The 14079-nt window shown below is 57.4% G+C and overlaps 1 protein-coding gene across 12 annotated transcripts in view; it reads left to right on the top strand.

Annotated features, from left to right (window-relative positions):
- Window positions 1-14079, top strand: part of SRCIN1 (SRC kinase signaling inhibitor 1) — an 87359-nt gene that overhangs the window by 30504 nt on the left and 42776 nt on the right. Inside the window, exon 1 of one of the 12 annotated variants that reach the window (XM_068918896.1) lies at window positions 4815-4969. The exons of the other annotated variants lie outside the window; for them this stretch is intronic. The gene's annotated coding sequence lies outside the window, so the exon portion shown is untranslated. Of the gene's footprint in view, window positions 1-4814; window positions 4970-14079 lie in introns of those variants that run through there. 12 annotated transcript variants of the gene reach the window in all.

Here is a 14079-nt window from a genome sequence, read left to right as displayed (position 1 = left end):
CTGGGGGTTGCGACATCCGTGCAGTCCTCCCCGCTGCAGGGATGTGTGCACGCTTCGGGGCCAGGGGATGCATGCACGCTTCGGGGTCACGGGGATGCGTGCACGCTTCGGGGCCAGGGGATGCGTGCACGCTTTGGGGCCAGGGGATGCGTGCACCGTCGGAGCACGGGGATGCGTGCACGCTTCGGGGACCACGGGGATGCGTGCACGCTTCGGGGCCAGGGGATGCGTGCACGCTTTGGGGCCAGGGGATGCGTGCACCGTCGGAGCACGGGGATGCGTGCACGCTTCGGGGACCACGGGGATGCGTGCACGCTTCGGGGGCCACGGGGATGCGTGCACTGTCGGAGCACGGGGATGCGTGCACGCTTCGGGGCCAGGGGATGCGTGCACGCTTCGGGGGCCACGGGGATGCGTGCACCGTCGGAGCACGGGGATGCGTGCACGCTTCGGGGGTCACGGGGATGCGTGCACGCTTCGGGGCCAGGGGATGCGTGCACGCTTCGGGGACCACGGGGATGCGTGCACCGTCGGAGCACGGGGATGCGTGCACGCTTCGGGGACCACGGGGATGCGTGCACCGTCGGAGCACGGGGATGCACGCGTGCTTCGGGGCTGGCAGCACCCAGTGTTGCTGCAGCGTCTGGTGCAACCCGGCAGAGCCTGGGCACGTTGCAGCCCGGCGCAGCCCCGCTCGGGCCGGCGTTGCGCTGCGTCACCCTGCGCCCTCTCCAGCAGCACCCCAGGGTGGGAGCCCCGACCGTTCCTCCTCCGGGCATAACAGCCAGGGCACCGGCCCTCGGGCCTGTCTGCAGAGCAATAAATTCACACCTAGGCTGTCATTTTTATGAGAAGGCATCGGGGAGGGTGAGCGCGGAGCAGCTGGAGGAAGTGGCCGGACAGCCAGCCCCGTCATCTCCGCGGAGGCGCCTGCCCGCGGGGGGAAGGCGGCTGCTCCCAGCTCCATCGCAGCCGCCGGGGCAGGAAGGAATAGAGCTTCGCGGGGAGCAGGAGCAGAGCCCCCCGAGCCCGGCTCCTCTTTGCCCTCCGGAGACGAGCCGGGTTAATTGCCCATCGTGGCTTTGTCACCCCCGTACGATGTTTTCCCGCGGGTCGCTCCAAGGGCCCGGGAAAGGCCCGTGGTCCCCGAGCTGGAGGAGTGACATTTCTCACCGCAGAGTGATATTTCTCAGTAAATAACTAGAAATCTTCCCGTTATCATTCCAAAGACTTAAAGACTTTTTTTTTTTCCCTTAAGCAGCAGCCATTTAAAAAAAAAAAAAAAGCCCAGCTAGTGTTGACTCTGGCCCTGATAAGCTTGGAAGGATTTTTACAAGGGGAAAGAAAGATCTCCGTGGTTCTGGCAGCATCTCCTGCATTTCCAGGCGGTGACCTTCCGGCGTGCAGCGGCCCTGCAAGCGCGGCGGCCCTTTGGGGGCCCGGCGTCGAGGGGGGCTGAGAAGTGCCCAGCGAGGGTGCACGGTGCCAGGGCGCCCGGCGCCGCCCCCCGCGTCACCCCTTTGCAACTGCTGGGGAAAGAACAACAAAAGCAAAAGCAAATAGATTCCCCCCCCCCACCGCATTTGCCTTGCAGGTGGTAAATAATAAGGGGGAGAAAATGAAACTGGAAACACTGAAAGCCCTGGGTGCCAACCTTTAAATGACATTGGGTTGCAAAAGCTCTCGGCCTGCCTGAATCGTTTGAAGCTTGCTGCTGTTTCGCTCTTCGAAGGGAGCCTGCCAGCTATTTCAGATCACAGGCGCTGCTGCTATTTTGTTGTTGGTTTTTTTCTTTTTTTTTAAATTACATATGAGAGAGTTTGCAAAATCAGAGGCGAACAGAAACATTTCATAAATGTCAGCGTGCCTTTCAGCCGGCAAACCCTGCAGCACGGCGCAACGCCGCTGCGCGCGGCCACGCGGACGGCAAGCCAGCGCGGTATTAGTCCTAATCGCGTGCACGTATAACGGAGAAGGAAAAAAACAGGCAAATAATTGTACCAACACCCAGCAGACGGCTGGCAAATCCATGGAGAAGTCCAAGGCGGCAGCTAGCTAATTTAAAACACGGATGGGAGAAAGCTTTAAATGCCCGTGTTAGCAATAAAGGAGCCGGATGGGAATCAGAGAGACTAAGAGAGCGTGTTAGCAGCTGGTTTTTCGGGCTGGATTCGGGTTCAGTCCTGGCCCGGTGCACCCACGGGCTGCCCCGGCCGGGGGAAATCCGGCAGGAAAGGGGACGAAGCCTCCGTTCCCGTGCATAGGCACCGCGATGCGCTGGATACCCCGCACGGCACCGAGGCTTTTTTGGGGGGGGGGAGCAGGGCAGTGCCCATGCCCCCGGAGCCCGCAGGCCGGAAAGCCACGTCAGCCTCTAGGAAGGGCTTTGCAGGCGATGCCGGAGCAGGACGCCTGGGCCCCGCAGCGCCCAGCCCCTCGCCCGCGGCGGGAGGGCACGCTCCAGCTGCAAACGCCCTTTTTTTTTTTTTTTTTTAATACGCAGACAAATTATAAGCCCCAGAAAATAAGGGATTAGAGAGGCTCCCTTGACCGTAACCCGTGTTAAGCGCTGCCCGTCGCGCTGCCTCGCCGGCTGCAAGCTGCCGCACGGGGGCTAGACGCCGCGCGGCGGCTGGAGCAGAACCAGGCCTCTTTGAGGGCTAAACAAAAGTACCTAAAAGCTTGGATTTAAGCTTGTCCAGTTTTGCTGCAGGGGGAAAAAAAAAAGGGGAAAAAAAAAAAGGGGAAAAAAAAAAAAAGGCTCGAGCTGAGTGTTAACGTGTCGGTGGCTGCCTGACAGCAGCAGATTTGCAGCTGCCCAGAATAAATCCGACTTTGGAATAAATAAATAAGAGGCAGCACGTACAGACGGACAGACAAATCCCTTGATCTCGCCTGGCCGGCGGAAGCGGCCCGCGTGGCCGCGGGAAGCAGCGCCGGGGCGGGCAGAGGCCGGACGCAGCTCGTGGCACGGGTGAACGCTGCCCCCGCGGCAGCGCGTTTGTCCCGGCCACGCTCTCGTTGGAGGGATTTTTCCCCCTCTTTTCCAAGCAGCTTTTTTCGCTTTCCTCCCGGCCGCGATGTGCAGTTCCCCGGGCCGGGGGGGGTCTGCAGTGGGGGGTCCCCGGGGCCGGATCGCGGCCGCCTCGGGGCAGCTGGCCATGCTTTCATGGGGCCGCGCGAGCCCCCGGCACCCCCCTCTGCTCCCACCCCAGCCCCCGCTGGGGTGCAGCCCCCCAGCACCTGCCCCAGCTCCCTCTGCCCCCACCCCAACACCCATTGCATCCCAGCACCCCCTCGCCCCAGCACCCATTGCCCCTCCATCACCCCCAGCACCCGCTGTCCCCCAGCACCTGCCCCAGCACCCACTGCATCATAGCATCCCCAGCACCCCCTGCACCCCTTGCCCCCCAGCACCCCCAGCCCCCTCCACCTCCCTGCACCCCCAGCATATCCCCTGCATCCCTTGCCCCCCAGCACCCCCTGCCACCCCCTGCCCCCCTGCAACCCCTGACCCCCAGCACCCCCAGCAGCCATCACTCCCTGCCCCCCAGCACCCCCTGCACCCCTTAACCCCCAGCACCCATCACCCCGCTGTACCCCAGCATCCCCAGCACCCCAGGCACCCCTTGACTCCCAGCACCCCCCTGTACCTCCTGCCCCCCAGCACCCCCCTGCACCCCAGCACCCCACTGTCCCCCCAGCATCCCCAGCAGCCCCAGCACCCCCTGCACCCCTTGCCCCCTCAGCACCCCCTGCACCCCCTGCACCCCCAGAAGCCCCGATACCCCCTGCACCCCATCACCCCCATCACCCCTGCACCCCATCACCCCCAGTACCCCCTGCCCCCCAGCACCCCGCTGTACCCCCAGCACCCCCAGCACCCCCTGCCCCCCAGCACCCCGCTGTACCCCCAGCACCCCCCAGCACCCCCAGCACCCCCTGCCCCCCAGCACCCCGCTGTACCCCCAGCATCCCCCATCACCCCCATCACCCCCTGCCCCCCAGCACCCCGCTGTACCCCCAGCACACCCCATCACCCCCTGCCCCCCAGCACCCCGCTGTACCCCCATCACCCCCCATCACCCCCAGCACACCCCTGCCCCCCAGCACCCCGCTGTACCCCCAGCACACCCCAGCACCCCCTGGCCCCCAGCACCCCGCTGTACCCCCAGCACACCCCAGCACCCCCTGCCCCCCAGCACCCCGCTGTACCCCCAGCACACCCCAGCACCCCCAGCACCCCCTGCCCTCCAGCACCCCGCTGTACCCCCAGCACCCCCTGCCCCCCAGCACCCCGCTGTACCCCCAGCACCCCCATCACCCCCAGCACCCCCTGCCCCCCAGCACCCCGCTGTACCCCCAGCACCCCCCCATCACCCCCAGCACCCCCTGCCCCCCAGCACCCCGCTGTACCCGCAGCACCCCCCATCACCCCCAGCACCCCCTGCCCCCCAGCACCCCGCTGTACCCGCAGCACCCCCCATCACCCCCAGCACCCCCTGCCCCCCAGCACCCCCATCACCCCCAGCACCCCCTGCCCCCCAGCACCCCGCTGTACCCCCAGCACCCCCTGCCCCCCAGCACCCCGCTGTACCCCCAGCACCCCCTGCCCTCCGCTCCCCCCCCCGCCCCGCTCCGCGGCGCCCCCTGCTGGCGCCCCCCCTCCCCTCCCCTCCCCTCCACCTCCGGCCGGGGGCGCGCGCGCCGCCGCGTGCCGGCGCGGGGCGGGGCGGCGCGGGGGCGGGTGGAGTCGCCGTTGCCATGGCGACCGCGCCCCTATAAGGGCGGGCGGCGCGGCGCCGGCCGAGGCCGCAGCGGCGGGAGGCGGCCGATCCGCTGCGCTCCGCGCCAGCCGCCGCCACCACCACTACCGGGGGCCCCCACCCCCCCCCGCCGGAGCCGCGGCGACGCTGCTGCTCGGTCCTTATCATCGCTGCGGCGACCGGACCGGACCCACCTGCCGCAGGTACCGGGGGGCGGGCTGGGCCGCGTCCTTTCCCCCCCCCCATCCCCTCAGCGGGGGGAGCACCGCGCCCCTAATGTCCTCTTGTCCCCCCCCCCCACCCTCACAAATATCCTGTCCGCGGGTTATCCCGGTCTCTCCGTATCTTCGTGTTCCTCCCTGGTCCCCAAATGTCCTCTGGTGTCCCCCCCCCAGTATGTCGGTCCCTAAATGTCCTCCTTCGTGTTCCTCCCAGGTCCCCAAATGTCCTCTGGTGTCCCCCCCCCCCCCCAGTATGTCGGTCCCTAAATGTCCTCCTTCGTGTTCCTCCCAGGTCCCCAAATGTCCTCTGGTGTCTCCCCCCCCCCAGTATGTCGGTCCATAAATGTCCTCCTTCGTGTTCCTCCCTGGTCCCCAAATGTCCTCTGGTGTCCCCCCCCCCCAGGATGTCGGTCCCTAAACGTTCTCCTGTTTTGTGTGCTTCCTGCCCCCTCCCAGTATGTCAGTCCACAAATGTCCTCCTGTTTTTCATGCTGCCCCCCCAGTATGTCGGTCCCTAAATGTCTTTCCTCTTTCACCTTCTCCCCCCCCCCCAAATATCTCAGTCCCCAAATGTCCTCCTGTTTTGTGTGCTTCCCCCCCCCCAGTATCTCGGTCCCCAAATGTCCTCCTGTTTCATGTACTTCCCCCCCCCCCCAGTATCTCTGTCCCCAAATGTCCTCCTGTTTTGTGTGCTCCCCCCGGTATCTCTGTCCCCAAATGTCCTCCTGTTTTGTGTGCTCCCCCCAGTATCTCGGTCCCCAAATGTCCTCCTGTTTTGTGTGCTTCCCCCCCAGTATCTTGGTCCCCAAATGTCCTCCTGTTTTGTGTGCTTCCCCCCCTCCAGTATCTCGGTCCCCAAATGTCCTCCTCTTTCACCTCTTCCCCCCCACCAATATCTTGGTCCCCAAATGTCCTCCTGTTTCCTCCTCCCGTATCCCAGTCCTTGAATATCCTGGTGTCCCCAGCAATCCCCCCGCCGAATATCCTGGTCCTCGTATGCCAATACCACCCCTTCCCCTGACTGTGGGGTCCTGCCCAGAGGAGGGACCCCCTCCTGCTCCTCCAGGGGTGGGGGTCCTGTCCCCCCCCCTCCCTGCATGCCCCTGTGCTCAGGGCTGCACATGGGGGTGTCACTCCCCCTGTTGTCACCTCTGTGTCCCCCTCTGGGGGGGTGGTCTTGGCTTTGGCCTCCTTGGTGGGTGTTGGTTGGAGCAGGCAGGTGGCCCCAAGTGCCCCCCCAGCTGGCTCGCTCAGCCGGGCGCCCTTTACGCAGGGGACCTGACCCCCCTCCCCAGGTGCTGCGGCGGTGGTCGTTCTGCACCTCCGTCTCCCCTCACCCTTGAGTTAACCACGCAGGTGGCTCCGAGCGGGGTGCGTGCAGAACGCATCTGTAGCCTTGGTATGAGATTGGCATCCATCTTGTCCTCGTGTGGCACCTGGCCATGTCCAGGCACGGGAGCACCTCCGTGCCAGCGGAGAGGTGGGAGTAGCTGCTCCCTGTGTCCCTCGCGTGGCGCTCGCTCCGGGGGAGCTTGCGGGTGCATGGGGGACCAGGCGTTGGGGCCCTGCATTGCTCATCCCCAGGGCTGGTCCTGCTCTTCAGAGGTGGCATGAATTGTGGACCATCGTAAACTGCTCTGGTGGTGGGAGGAAAGCTCATGTGGCCGCTTGACTGCTAACATGAACCAGCATGTGTCCCTACAACTGCAGTCATATCTGTCTCTACTGATGGGTTTTTCCTCTCCTTTTTTTCATTCTGAGAGCAACTCCCAGTTGATTGAGAGACACGGCCCACGGTTTGGTGGAGAATTAGGTCACTGGGAGTTGGGAGTCATGTACAAGTCTGTGGGTCACTCTGGTGCTCCTAGGGTTTTATACTTGAAGTAAGGGGTTGGGAGGAAGCAGGTCTTGAAGTTCCTGAGAAGTAGGAAATAAATACAGTCGCACTAGTGATGGCGATTGCAGCCCTGGGGAGGGCATCACTGAGCATGTGGTGCTAATCCAGCAGGGAGATATGGAGCGAATTCCCATTGGGAATTGGATCAGCCTTCGATCCCGTGACAGGCAGGATGCGTCTGGCACACGCTCGTTGGCGGCAAGCAAAGCAGCCGTTTGCAGGGAAAGCTTTGGCTTTGCGCGTTCTCAGTTTTGTTACCATATTTAACGGGCCCGTAATGCCTGTGCCGAACACTAATATTGCTGCTTCCCGAGCATGCACGGAGACGGTGACATAAGCATGCACGTCCATCCCTGCCCTGCTGTCACCCAAAGTTTCCTGCTGTTACTAACCTGCCTTTGGCTTGGTCTGCCGGTGGCCTCAGGGGTCCTCGCGAGACGGCTGGGGGCTGCTGCCTCCCCTCGTGTCGCAGCGGTTAGGCCTGTGCTGAGTGAGGTTATTTGAGACAGCGCTAAAAACCCCTGCAGCAGCCGGAAAGCCGTTTCTGCTGTTTCCCCACTGCTAGTACAGATCTGGCGCCGGTGGTGTTAGCAATACAGGAAGCTGCTTTAAATGGAGAGCCCCCTGCTCTTCTCTGCCCCATCAGCTGTGGAGCGTCCGGGTCCTTCACCTGCCTCTGGGCTTCCCCTGACTTTGCTGAAAAAAGGAGACCAGTGAGGAAAGGTGATTAGAAGCACCCTCCACTCAGCCCCGGGGGGCTAATGCCTCCTTTGATGGCTCTGCACGGCTTGCTGAAAAGTGAAGATGTGGCTGCTGCAGCCCTCTGGGGAGATGTTTGCAGTTGAGACAAATCTGCAGATCCTAGAGGACCTCAGGGAGGATTCGGCCCTGCTTGCCCTCAGCGTGGGGTTCCCCAGCTGTTTGCCTGCAGAGAACATGCTCAGAAGCACTGGTTGAAGGATGGAGGTAGCCCCCAAAGGTGCTGGCGCACCCTGGGGCTGTCCTCAGCAGGTTGCTGGCCATGCATGCGAGTGCAAAGCAGATGGATGCCTGCCGCTGGGTTTACCTTGCATGTCCCTATTGTTTCCGTCCACCTACGCCGTGCCGTTGCCATAGCTACTCTGCAATTTGATCTGCCCAACTTCTTTCCTGGTCTTTCTGCCCCCCCCCCGTTTGGCTTTGGTCTGTGGCTCCCCTTGGCACATGCTGGGAGAGGGCAGAGGATGAGCGAGGCCATGGCACCTGGCCCTGTGCGGGGCAGAGCGTGGTGCTGGGTAGCAGAAGGTCGTGCCTAATGAATGTGGGCAGGGGACAGCGTTCGACCCTAACAGGAGGTGATTTTTAATGCCCTGCCCCATGATTCCTTGTGCGGACTGTTCAAACTGTCTTACTGTACAGCCCTGTACATAATATGTTTTTGAGCAGGCTGGGGATGTGCAAAGCACTGAGATAGGACCCCAGAGGGATCACCAGGCTTGGATGTGGAGGCTGCAGAAGGGAGGCTTTAAAGTCCAAGCAGGGCAATTGCATGGCTTGTTCTCAGCAGCACGTTTGTCCTGATGCTTCACTACTTGGGGATGTATTTCTGTAAATAAAGTCATTGCTTAGTATTGACCTCATGAAAGAAGGGAGGCTTGAGTGTGACAGGCTTGTATTCACTATGTGCATTTCAGGAGCACAAATCCACTGATGTCCAAGGGCATTTGTGCTCTAACATCTTCTGGGCTTTTTGGAAAAACTGCCTTGGAGGTCAAGGCTGTAATTGCTGTTGGAGAGCTGACAAACCTGCAGCAAGAGCTGCCTGGGGAGAAGGCTGGCGAGTGGGGAGCTTAAGGGATGGTGCATGCTGTCAGACCTGTCTGTTCCTCTCTGTCCTGGCTCATCCTAGGAGCAAAGAGGCTCTGCTGGGCATGCAGGTGGCTATGGCTCATAAAGGGTGTTCCTTGTTTTCTGATTTGGCGCAGCAGAAACTTGTGCAACCTTTGAACAAGTGCATCCTGATCAGATCAGGGCTTGAGCCAGGAGTTTGGTGATGCCTGCTGCTGGGTTACAGAGCCTGTCACACCTGAGTTCCTGTGCAACCTCCTCCTATTAAGTCTCTAACAAGATCCTCAACAGAGATCCATCTTTGGGATGGGAACTGGAGAGAGAGGTAGTAAAACAAGTCCCTGCCTCAAAATGCCTCCCTCTGAAAAGAGGAGAGGTAAAGCAAGCATCTTTATGCCACTTTTGAGCTAGGGGTCTGGTGCATGGAGAGGTTGTGACTAACGAAGGCCTCTTAGAAATCTAGACCTAATGGGAACTAGACCCAGCCCCAGCACTCCTGAATCCCAGATGTGGGTCTCAAAACTGACTGTTCTCCTGTGTGGTGCTGTGCTTGCACTTGAGAGGTCCTTTTGCAACAATTACAAGACCTTAAATGACAGTATCTGCAACATACGATGTCTGTGTCTCTTCCCTGTGTCTGGTTACTGTTTGCATTTGACTCCAACTTGTCATTTTGCTATTTCTACTTAAATTTGGTTTCTCTTTTGCTGGAAAACCTTAAAATGTAAGGAGAAACAGATTAAATCTACTTTACTGCTATTTTTCAAGGAGATTTTTGTTTGTCAAGGCATTGTGCCTGAGGGGGACTCTGTCAAACTGGGACTTCTGAAAATGAGGTGATTAAAAAGCAAATGAAACTGCTGCTGCCCCTCCCTTCAGTGGAGCGTGCTGGGGATGCTGCTGCTGTCCATTTTAGAGGGACACATTTGGTCCTGTCTTGTTAATCACTAACAGATTTGTGTTATAATTGCTAACCAGGGGAAGTCTGCCTCGGTCAATGCAGTGACTCACTTGGATTTCATTTACCTCCTGGTCTTCTCCTGGGACAATCACAAAAGACTGTATTTTCTTAACTTCAAAATGTTCTTAGCTAAATTTCCCCAGCTCTGGTTTTCCTCTCTTCTGCAGTGTGCATGTATGTACATGACGGCGCATCTTCATGCGCACTTGTGTGTGCATGTGTTCATATATGCTATGGCCTCACATGTGCATCTAAACACACTTGTGTGCTTGCATGTTGCAGTTCATATCTGAGTACATGCCAATGCACACATGTGCACATGTATGGATGTGTGCATGCCTGTGTACATGCCTGTGCCTTGGGAGGGCCCTGAGTCCTAGTTAGTCCATCTTGCAGCATCCTGGACATGACTTTCATTGTAATTATCTCAGCCTTTGCAGTTCTTACCTTCTGCGCTGCTTTGCCTGCAAGTGAGCTGCCTGTTTTATCAGTTGTAACAGGGCTGTCTTTTCAAATCCTCTCTCAGACCATTATCTCCCTTTGATGCTTTTGAAGAGCCAGAGATATGTTAATTCTGCCTTGGCCCTCTCTTCTTCCCTTTCCCTCTTCTTGCAAATCCACCCTTGTCATCCTGGCTAGCTGCAATGTTTGCATTTTCATGCACTGCCCTGGTGGGTGGCAAGGGGAACTGGGTTTTCCCTGCTCTGTCCCACTGGGTTTGGTGAAGCTGGTGCTAGGAGATCCCTCCCAGGAGTTGGCTGCCTTCCTAGGTAAGACAGTGGCTACTTGTTTGTGCCCTTCTCCCTGTCACCAGCTTCTCCTTAGTTATAGTGTGTGCCCAGAGCAGACCCCGGTCAAGGGGATTTGTGCAGTGGAGACGCATGGTCTTTGCCTTGGGAAAGTCCAAGTGGGTAGAAAATGACCTAATGGCAGGATGGGCTAGGCCAAGTGCTGGCCCACTGTGTGCAGCTCTGAAATGTGCTTTACACCCTGCAGAGCTTGGTGCCTCAGAAATGCTGAGGACAGATGGAGCCCCCGAAAGGCCTGCGTGGTAACATCGACAACGCGCCTACTTGGCCCTGGTGGAAAGCACCAGATTGCCAACCCTGTATGGTCCTGTCTCTCTGCAGGGTGTGTATTCTGGGCAGCACTTCCCCTCTCGGCTGTCCAACACGTCGTCCTGTCGTGTTGCATCAGCTCTGTTGCAGGGGAGAGCTTTGCTCACAAACCCCCAGGTCTCCTCCCTGGGGCTGCCAGCGAAGGTGCCATCCCCTCCCTGGGCTCCAGGATGACCCTCCAGCCTCACTCTGCATGGACAGCAGCACACCCAGGCTTTTAGCTCACTGCTGAGTTGGATTTGGAACAGAACTGAGAATTGGACCTTTGTTTAAAGTCTTTGGCACCCTCCTTTAGCCTTTCATTGCTCTTTTCTTCCTGTGTCCAGCCCGCTTTCTTTCCCTCTCAGCTCCCATCTGTTGTGAGAGGGAAGATGGGGGTTGGACCCCACAACCAGTATCAAATTGGTCCCAAGACACCTGTTTCCAATTCCAGGGGCTCTGTTCTCTCCATGCTGAGGTAAATCGACCCTACTGTAAAGATGCTTCTTCTGGGGCTTGATCCAGGGAGCTGGGAGGGATCCCAAAGCAAGGGGCTGCTGTCAGCACAGGCAGAGGATGGGTGCTGTGCTGTCCTGGCATCTGCTCTGGGTCATCCTATCCGGACCAAATCACTTCCAGAATATTCTTGACTCTCTCCCATGGCATCTGGGATTCAGACAAGCTCATTGTTGGTTTAATGTGGAGTGACTGTCTATGGTGGGGATGTAATTTATAGACTTTGATAAGCCTGTCCAGTCATCCTAAAATAATAAATATACACCAAGGACTGGTGCAAGATAGGATCAGTAATAACAGGGCCTGAGGAAAATTACTGAGACTCTTCAGCAGTAAAATAAGAGTATGGAAGAAAAACCTTTGAAGAAAGTCATTAGCATCACCCCTGGGCCCTTCAGGCTCAGGACTGTCCTGGGACTGAAGGATTTGGCCTCCAGGCACCTGCCCCATAACCATCTTCCCAGCAGTGCTTGGACTATTTGGCTGCAATGGCCAATACAATCCCATTGTGGAGACCAATTGCAGCGATTCAAAGCACAAAAGAGTTGAGTGATAGGGGTATGAAGGATCCCCTCTGTGCTAAGCCAACATAGTCAAGCCTCCAGGGACTTACCAGGCCCAGGGATCATGCATGCTTCCTTCCCTGGGGTGAGGACTGTCTCGCCCCTATTTTTGCTTGTGTTTGGGGTCCAGGCTGTGAGTGTGGTCCAGAGTAATCCTGGTGAGATCAGGGAAACCAGCTGTTTGAGGGAGCAAATCTGGTAGGGAAAGGGGATAAAGATTTTACTCCTGTTCATTTAAAATTGGCTTTAATTTATTAAGGGTCCATAGCCTAGCCTTTCCTGGGAGATGGTGTCTGAGTCTGGCCTTGGGGAATTTGGATCAAGGCTGCTGTGAGATGCCTGAGCAGAAGCACTATTACAAAAATGCTTTCCTCTGTAGCTTAACTTGAGATGTTTCCAAATCAAGGAACAGCATGTCAAACCCTTTATGATCTGATGCAATCCTGATTCTCTCCTGGAGACAGGGAGAGGGGCCTCTTCTCATGCTTTGCCTAGGAAAAGCACGCTGCTGGGAGCACAGCTCTGCTCACATGAGCTTCCTAACTGTGGTTTGGGTGCTTTGACACAAGGCAGTGCTGTAAAACATGCCTGCACCCGTGCACGCCCAGGTAAGGGGCAGTGCTGCCAGCCTGGTGTTCCATGGGGCATCTTGGGTTTACACGAGGAGTTTGGGCTGCAGTACAAAAAACTCTTGGTGCAGGCTGGCATGTTAATCACTAGATACAATGGATGGTTTCTTTTGATACCAAAAGACATCCTGAAGTATTTTCTCACTGTCAAGCTCCTGGTGTTTTGGAAAAGTTTTATGTGCCCAGGATAGGCTTGGATGCTGCTGGTTGTTACCTAATAGTGCCTGGTAATCGGGGCTCTGGACTTCTATTTCTGGTTCTACCTCTGAGTCATGGTCTGCCCTTGGAAGAGACCTTTGTGCCTTGAGGCTGGTCTGCATGAGCAAACTGCACTCAGTTGACTTAAAGAGTGATTTAAACAGTTTTAGTTTGTTTGATGCAGAACTTTATTTTGGCTATACTGATGTCTTATGGGATATTGAGGTGAACTGCATCTGTGTCAATTCTGAATTGGAATCAGAGTATCCTGCTGAGGTTTTAGATGAGCCTAACAGGTGAATTTATAAGAGGGTTTGTGTTTATGTGCATAGACTAGACCTCTATTTACTTCATCAGCAAAAAGTTTAATACTCATGGTGGCAAATCTGTTTAGGATTTTCAAGATCCTTGGATAAATACTCCAGGATGGTCTAACAGGCTATCAAAACTCTTCCCCTGTGTGCCCGGAGCGCTGTAACAGGAGACGCACCTTGGCAGTCACCAAGGCCTTGCAGGGGCTAGTGGGAACTAGGAGCTTAGTGTGGGAGCTTCCTTTATAGAAGAGGCATCCTGTGTGTCTGTACCTAACAAAACTAGATTTGCAGCCACGGTGATCTTGGTGGAGAAATAAATGCTGTGGAAAAACAAGGAGATACGTGGCCTAGGGAGGAGAAAGAAGATCAGTTAAGAACTTTGATCCCAATAAAAGACTGTTGGGGCAAAAATTGCTGTGCGCTTGCTTCTCCCCACCCATAAACTGCATGTTTCAGTGGTATCAAATGTTTTTTCTTTCTGACAAGGTGGGTCATGCTGGTTGTCCCCAAATCTAACTTCTCTTCTGCTGGATACACTGCCTTGAGGCTCTTGTGCCACAAAGTCTCTGGACTTCAGTATCACTGGAGCTAGTGTGTTGCAACCAGTCCATCCTGCACTGGCTGGTATTATCCAGGTCTGGGCTGCATGGGCATTACAGGACTGGCCCAGTACCCTGCCTCAATACAGTCCTGGAGCAAGTGAAGCTGTTTGCGGTGCTGCTATGTCAAGTGTGGTCATGCTCCGAAGTAATTTGCTTTACCCACTGAGAGCAGTGGGGAGTGTGTGCATGTCCCCCTCTGGCAGTGCAGTGTGCTGGAAGTGTTCTCCTGGAGGTTCACCTTCAGTCACCGTGTTGCCCTCTGGGGACTCGCTGGTCTCTCACATCCTGGCTGTGCAAGCCCCGTGCTGCCCTGGGCAAGTGGCCAGCCCTTATTGCAGAGTCCCAAGTAATCCGTGTGCTGCTCTGCTGCAGCAGGCACCCAAACCCAGCTGTGACTCTGCATCCTCAGGAGTTTCGGTTCCACCTCCCTCACGACTCACTAGTGGTCCTTAGTGGATGGCCTGGGAAAACAAGGCTCCCAAGTTCTC

The sequence above is a fragment of the Struthio camelus genome, chromosome 25 (genome assembly GCF_040807025.1).
Source record: "Struthio camelus isolate bStrCam1 chromosome 25, bStrCam1.hap1, whole genome shotgun sequence".
In the NCBI taxonomy this organism is placed as follows: Eukaryota; Metazoa; Chordata; class Aves; order Struthioniformes; family Struthionidae; genus Struthio; species Struthio camelus.
Note: the sequence above shows the minus strand (reverse complement) of the source record. Positions and strands in the feature narration are given on the sequence as shown.